This window comes from Rattus norvegicus, chromosome 6 (assembly GCF_036323735.1).
Source record: "Rattus norvegicus strain BN/NHsdMcwi chromosome 6, GRCr8, whole genome shotgun sequence".
Classification (NCBI taxonomy): domain Eukaryota; kingdom Metazoa; phylum Chordata; class Mammalia; order Rodentia; family Muridae; genus Rattus; species Rattus norvegicus.
Window position 1 is genome coordinate 40570736 of NC_086024.1, and position 8129 is coordinate 40578864.

An 8129-nucleotide genomic window follows, 5' to 3' on the forward strand; every position below is an offset into this window, starting at 1 on the left:
GAAAGAACTACAGGGATGGCAACGGAGAAGAGCCTGAGGAAAATAAGGTCCAGTGACAGGCCTAAAGTGGAATCCAGCTCAAGGAGGGACTCCAAGACCTGACATGATTACTGAGACTATAGAGCATTCACAAAAAATAAAGGGACCTACCATGACTGCCCTCCAAAAGACCCAACAAGCAGCTGAAAGAGTCAGATGCAGATATGTGCACCCATCCAGTGAACAGAAGCTGCTGTCCCATTTGGTTGAATTAGGGAAAAGCTGGAAGAAGATGAGGAGAAGGGTGACCCTCTAGGAAGACAAGCAGTCTCAGTTAACTTGGATCTCTGATTCTCTCAGACACTGGATCACAGCATACACCAGCTGATATGAGGCCCCTAACACATATACAGCAGAGGACATCCAGGTAGGGGTTCAGCCAGAGAAGATGCACCTAACCCTCAAAAGAATGGAGGCCCCAGGGATTTTAGAGTTCTGGTGGGGTGGATGGGGTGGGGACATCCTTGTGGAGACAAGGCAGGGATGGGGAGAAGGTATGGGATGTGGAACAGTTGGAGGGTGGACCAGAGGGGAATAAGATCTGGAGTGTTAAAAGAAAAAACTTTAAAAGAAAGAAGAACTTCAAGTCTCTGAAGAAAGAAATTGAAGAACTCAGAAGATAAAAATAGCCCTCATGCTCATGGACCTGCAGGATTAACATAGTAAAAATGGCCATCTTATCAAAAGCAATTATACATTCGATGAAATTACCATAGAAATTCCAACACACTTTTTTATTTCACAAGCCATCTTTTATTAATGCAATATATGTTCATAAACTCTAGACAGTATTTTAAAATATATAATCTCTCAAAAGGAAATATTCCACTAAGGAGAACATATATAACTTTAGGGTCATCAGAGGTTTCACAGCACAATGCACAGAAATCACAGGTATCCAGGGAACAAGGGCTTCACTCTTGAGCAAGGCGCTCAATGACAGCCCGGTAGTCCTCCACCAGCTCCTGAAACCGCTCCTCCAGCTGCTCGTGCTGCACGCTTATCTCTATCTGGTTCATCTGATTCGTCAGCTCTTCTGGTCTCAGGCATTTCCCCATCTTGGCAAGATCTCTCTGCTTTTTCCTGTAAGGGCTAATTTGTCTTCTTTTAATATCCAGTCTGTAGCTTCTGTATTACTCAGTCACTCATGTCAGTTACCAGCAGTCGAAGCATTTCATAAACCCATCTAGCATGCTGCTTATTTATTTTGAACTTCTGCTGTGCCTGTATCGCCATATCTTCATTGAATCCTTGCAGTAATCTTTCCCTGGAGAAATAGGGCAAATTTTGACAAAGTTTCACAAGTACAAAGTCTCTTAGTTTCACATAGCTTTTGGATGGATCTTCTGCTGTGATATCAAGAACTGAAGGAGATGCAATGTAGTATCTATAAACTGTTTCAAGAAATTGAGCAGCATGGCCCTGACCTTGAAATGGAGCCAGTATCCACATCTGACTTACATGTGGTCGGGTTTTGTCTGGGTACACATAATAATTATAGACTGTCTTGTAGCCTACGGTCGCAAAGAGTGTAGCTCCATCCTTATTATATTTCTCAAATACTAGAAAGTAGTGCCATCTTTCATCATCCACGTCAATAAAGCTAGCAGTTTCAATAAACCACATCAAAAAGGTCTGAAGCCTTTCATGAAATTCTCAAAAGCCTCTACATGTCATGTCAACCTTGCATATCTGAAAAATAAAGTTTTCTCCTCCTGTTCCAACACATTTTTTTTCATTTGGAATAACAAAAAATCCAGGATAGTGAAAATAATTCTCAGCCATAAAAGAACTTCTGGGGGAATTACCATCCCTGAACCCAAGCTGTACTACAGAACAATGGTGATAAAAGCTGCATGACATTGGTACAGAGACAGGTAGATCAATGGAATAAAATTGAAGACCCAGTTTTGTAGAGACAAACTCATTGTTTTTTCAACTCTATCACATATTATCTCTATCCCCCTATAACATCACCAAAGAGCAAGTGAAAGCAGTATTCTTTCAAGGACCTGTCTCTCTATCTGCTACTGTCTCTCTCTCTCTCTCTCTCTCTCTCTCTCTCTCTCTCTCTCTCTCTTTCTCTCTCTCTCTCTCTCTCTCTCTCTCTCTCTCTCTCTCTCTGTGTGTGTGTGTGTGTGTGTGTGTGTGTGTGTCATTTCCCACTGAAATCATGGTACTTTTGGAATAGAAGATGATCAGTAAGGACTTGTCACATAGAATCTCGTCCAATTTCTTACCTTGAGCCTAATATAAAACCAGTAAACAAATAAATGCATATTTTCTACATAAAAAAATTGAAGACCCAGAAAAAAAAAACCCACATACTTATGGTCACTTGATCTTTGACAAAGAAGCCAAAATGATATAATGGAATAAAAGAAAGCATTTTCAACAAATGGTGCTAGTCTATCTGTCAGTCTGCATGCAGAAAATTGCAAGTTTGATCCATTTTTTACCTCCCTGTACAAAGCTCATATCCAAGTGGACCAAGGACCTCCACATAAAACAAGAAACACTGATTCTAATAGAAGAGAACTTGGGAAAGAGCCTTGAACACATCAGCACAGGGGAAAATTTCCTGAACAGAACAATGAAGACTCAGGCTCTAAGATCAACAATTGACAAATGAGACTGAAAAGCTTCTGTAAGGCAAAGGACACCATCAGTAGGGCAAAGTGGCAACCAACAGATTGGGAAAAGGTCTTTACCACCTCTACATCTGATACTGAGCAAATTCTAAAATATACAAAGAATTCAAGAAGTTAGACTCTAGAAAACCAAATAACCCAATTAAAAATGGAGTACAAAGCTAAACAAAGAATTCTCAACTGAGGAATTTCGAATGAGCAAGAAGCACCTAAAGAAATGTTCAACATCCTTAGTCACCAGAGAAAATGCAAATCAAATCAACCCTGAGATTCCACCTCACACCAATTATAATGGCTAAGATAAAAAAAAAAATCAAGTAGTAGCAGATGCTGGCAAGGATGTGGAGAAAGAGGAGCACTCCTCCATTGCTGTTGGGACTGCAAACTGGTACAATCATTCTGGAAGTCATTCAGGCAGTTCCTCCAAAAATTGGAAATAGTCCTACCTGAAGACCCAGCTATACCACTACTGGGCATATACTACAAAGTTGTTCCAACATGTAACGACATATAACATAACTCCACTATGTTCATAGCAGCTTTATTTCTAATAGCCAGAAACTGGAAACAACTCAGATGTCCCTCAGTTGAAGAAAGGATTCAGAAAATGTGGTACATTTACACAATGTAATATTATTCATATAATATTAAAAACAAGGACATCATGAATTTTTCAGGCAAATAGATGGAACTAGAAAATATCATCCTGAGGGCAGTAACCTAGACCCCAAAGGACATGCGAGGTATGTACTCACTGATAAGTGGATATTAGCCCCAAAGCTCAGAATACCCAGGCTACAACTTACAAACCATATGAAGCTTAACAAGAAGTAAGGCCAACATGTGGCTGCTTCAATCCCACTTAGAAGGGGGAACAAAATAATCACAGGAGGCAGAGGGAGGGAGGAAGTAAGAGAGGAAAAAAAGGGAGGCAGGATAATGTATAAGAGAGAGGAGAGAAGTCCAGAGGGTCAGGAGAATGGATAGAAATATATAGCAGTGGGGTGTGAGGAAGAGGATATAGCCAAGATGGAGTGACCAAAGAGAAAATTTTTGCTGAAACATAATCACATAGCTGAAGTTTTAGATCTTTTTCTTTAATATGTGTGAGTAGAGTCAGTGTGTTCAGACACACCAGAAGAGGGCATCAGATCCCATTATAGATGGCTTTGAGCCACCAGGTAGTGGCTGGGAATTGAACTCTGGACCTCTGAAAGAGTAGTCAGTGCTCTTACCAGATAAGGCATCTGTCCAGCTCCGATCCTTCTCTTTAAACAGGCACCATCACTTAGATGCTGGGGGCTTTAAGATATAATTGTGGTGAAAATATGATTTTTTAAAGCTTCTAATTTGATTGAAACCAAGTGGTAGTTGATATTTTTACTGATTTAATTTTTTTTTAAAAAAAAGCCTTGAAAAAACGAATATGTAGGAGCAGGGGGAACCAGTAGAAAGTCCCAGAGGTCAGGGAACCAAGAGGCTCCCAGGATCCAGTGAGGATGACATTAAACAAAATACCAAACAGCTGGGAGATAGAACCTGATGAGACCACTACCAGTAGATAGAATTGCTTATCCTGCTTGAGGGATGGGGCCACCCACCCATCTTAAAAATTTTAACCCACAATTATTTCTGCCTAAAGGAAACACAGGAACAAAAAATGGAGCAGAAACTGAAGGAATGGCCATTCAGGGACCTCCCAACAGGAATCCGTCCCATCTGCAGACATCAAACCCTGACACTACTGTTGATGCCAATAAATGCTTGCAGACAGGATCCTGGTCTGGCTGTCCTCTAAGAGGCTCTGCCAGCACCTAAGACAGATGCAGATACTCACCACCAACCACTGAACTGAGTCCACGAACCCCAATGGAAGAGTTAGGGAAAAGGCTGAAGGAACTGAAAGGGATTGCAACCCCATAGGAAAATAACCATACCAACTAACCAGACCCCTCAGAGCTCCCAGGAACTAAACAATAAACCAAAGAGCATACATGTGTGAGTCCTTGGCTCCTGCTACATATGTAGCATTGGATTGCCTTATCTGGCCTCAATGGGAGGTGAAGTACTTGATCCTGTGGAGGCTTATTGCCTCGGGGAAGGGGAATGGTAGAGGGGTGAGGAAAGAGTGGGAGGCATTCTCTTAGAGGCATAGGGGAGAGGGCATGGGTTGGAGGTTTATGGAGGGGAGAACAAATAGGGGACAACATTTGAAATGGAAATAAATAAAATAATTAATAAAAAAAGAGTGATGAAAATTGACATTTCCAAGGATATACAGGGAGAAGTGAATTGTCCTCCCCTCTGGACAAAACATGTTATAGAGACCGGATAAACAGTTCTCTGCACCCAAATCCCGTGGGAGGGAGAGCTAAACCTTCAGAGAGGCAGACAAGCCTGGGAAACCAGAAGAGACTGCTCCCTGCACACACATCTCGGACGCCAGAGGAAAAAGCCAAAGACCATCTGGAACCCTGGTGCACTGAAGCTCCCGGAAGGGGCGGCAGAGGTCTCCCTGGTTGCTGCCGCTGCAGAGAGCCCCTGGGCAGCACCCCACGAGCGAACCTGAGCCTCGGGACCACAGGTAAGACCAAATTTTCTGCTGCAAGAAAGCTGCCTGGTGAACTCAAGACACAGGCCCACAAGAACAGCTGAAGACCTGTAGAGAGGAAAAACTACACGCCGGAAAGCAGAACACACTGTCCCCATAACTGACTGAAAGAGAGGAAAACAGGTCTACAGCACTCCTGACACACAGGCTTATAGGTCAGTCTAGCCACTGTCAGAAATAGCAGAACAAAGTAACACTAGAGATAATCTGACGGCGAGAGGCAAGCGCAGGAACCCAAGCAACAGAAACCAAGACTACATGCCATCATCGGAGCCCAATTCTCCCGCCAAAACAAACATGGAATATCCAAACACACCAGAAAAGCAAGATCTAGTTTCAAAATCATATTTGATCATGATGCTGGAGGACTTCAAGAAAGACATGAACACACTTAGGGAAACACAGGAAATCATTAATAAACAAGTAGAGGCCTACAGAGAGGAATGGCAAAAATCCCTGAAAGAATTCCAGGAAAACACAATCAAACAGATGAAGGAATTAAAAATGGAAATAGAAGCAATCAAGAAAGAACACATGGAAACAACCCTGGATATAGAAAACCAAAAGAAGAGACAAGGAGCTGTAGATACAAGCTTCACCAACAGAATACAAGAGATGGAAGAGAGAATCTCAGGAGCAGAAGATTCCATAGAAATCATTGACTCAACTGTCAAAGATAATGTAAAGCGGAAAAAGCTACTGGTCCAAAACATACAGGAAATCCAGGACTCAATGAGAAGATCAAACCTAAGGATAATAGGTATAGAAGAGAGTGAAGACTCCCAGCTCAAAGGACCAGTAAATATCTTCAACAAAATCATAGAAGAAAACTTCCCTAACCTAAAAAAAGAGATACCCATAGGCATACAAGAAGCCTACAGAACTCCAAATAGATTGGACCAGAAAAGAAACACCTCCCGTCACATAATTGTCAAAACACCAAACGCACAAAATAAAGAAAGAATATTAAAAGCAGTAAGGGAAAAAGGTCAAGTAACATATAAAGGGAGACCTATCAGAATCACACCAGACTTCTCGCCAGAAACTATGAAGGCCAGAAGATCCTGGACTGATGTCATACAGACCCTAAGAGAACACAAATGCCAGCCCAGGTTACTGTATCCAGCAAAACTCTCAATTAACATTGATGGAGAAACCAAGATATTCCATGACAAAACCAAATTTACACAATATCTTTCTACAAATCCAGCACTACAAAGGATAATAAATGGTAAAGCCCAACATAAGGAGGCAAGCTATACCCTAGAAGAAGCAAGAAACTAATCGTCTTGGCAACAAAACAAAGAGAATGAAAGCACACAAACATAACCTCACATCCAAATATGAATATAAAGGGAAACAATAATCACTATTCCTTAATATCTCTCAATATCAATGGCCTCAACTCCCCAATAAAAAGACATAGATTAACAAACTGGATATGCAACGAGGACCCTGCATTCTGCTGCCTACAGGAAACACACCTCAGAGACAAAGACAGACACTACCTCAGAGTGAAAGGCTGGAAAACAACTTTCCAAGCAAATGGTCAGAAGAAGCAAGCTGGAGTAGCCATTCTAATATCAAATAAAATCAATTTCCAACTAAAAGTCATCAAAAAAGATAAGGAAGGACACTTCATATTCATCAAAGGAAAAATCCACCAAGATGAACTCTCAATCCTAAATATCTATGCCCCAAATACAAGGGCACCTACATACGTAAAAGAAACCTTACTAAAGCTCAAAACACACATTGCACCTCACACAATAATAGTAGGAGATTTCAACACCCCACTCTCATCAATGGACAGATCATGGAAACAGAAATTAAACAGTGATGTCGACAGACTAAGAGAAGTCATGAGCCAAATGGACTTAACGGATATTTATAGAACATTCTATCCTAAAGCAAAAGGATATACCTTCTTCTCAGCTCCTCATGGTACTTTCTCCAAAATTGACCATATAATTGGTCAAAAAACGGGCCTCAACAGGTACAGAAAGATAGAAATAATCCCATGCGTGCTATCGGACCACCACGGCCTAAAACTGGTCTTCAATAACAATAAGGGAAGAATGCCCACATATACGTGGAAATTGAACAATGCTCTACTCAATGATAACCTGGTCAAGGAAGAAATAAAGAAAGAAATTAAAAACTTTTTAGAATTTAATGAAAATGAAGATACAACATACTCAAACTTATGGGACACAATGAAAGCTGTGCTAAGAGGAAAACTCATAGCGCTGAGTGCCTGCAGAAAGAAACAGGAAAGAGCATATGTCAGCAGCTTGACAGCACACCTAAAAGCTCTAGAACAAAAAGAAGCAAATACACCCAGGAGGAGTAGAAGGCAGGAAATAATCAAACTCAGAGCTGAAATCAACCAAGTAGAAACAAAAAGGACCATAGAAAGAATCAACAGGACCAAAAGTTGGTTCTTTGAGAAAATCAACAAGATAGATAAACCCTTAGCCAGACTAATGAGAGGACACAGAGAGTGCGTCCAAATTAACAAAATCAGAAATGAAAAGGGAGACATAACTACAGATTCAGAGGAAATTCAAAAAATCATCAGATCTTACTATAAAAACCTATATTCAACAAAATTTGAAAATCTTCAGGAAATGGACTATTTCCTAGACAGATACCAGGTATCAAAGTTAAATCAGGAACAGATAAACCAGTTAAACAACCCCATAACTCCTAAGGAAATAGAAGCAGTCATTAAAGGTCTCCCAACCAAAAAGAGCCCAGGTCCAGATGGGTTTAGTGCAGAATTCTATCAAACCTTCATAGAAGACCTCATACCAATATTATCCAAA

The 8129-nt window shown here is 40.9% G+C and overlaps 1 pseudogene; it reads right to left on the reverse strand.

Moving 5' to 3' along the window:
• Positions 1–769: 769 nt before the first annotated feature.
• Hat1-ps1 (histone acetyltransferase 1, pseudogene 1) lies at positions 770–2434 on the reverse strand (annotated as a pseudogene).
• Positions 2435–8129: the final 5695 nt, after the last annotated feature.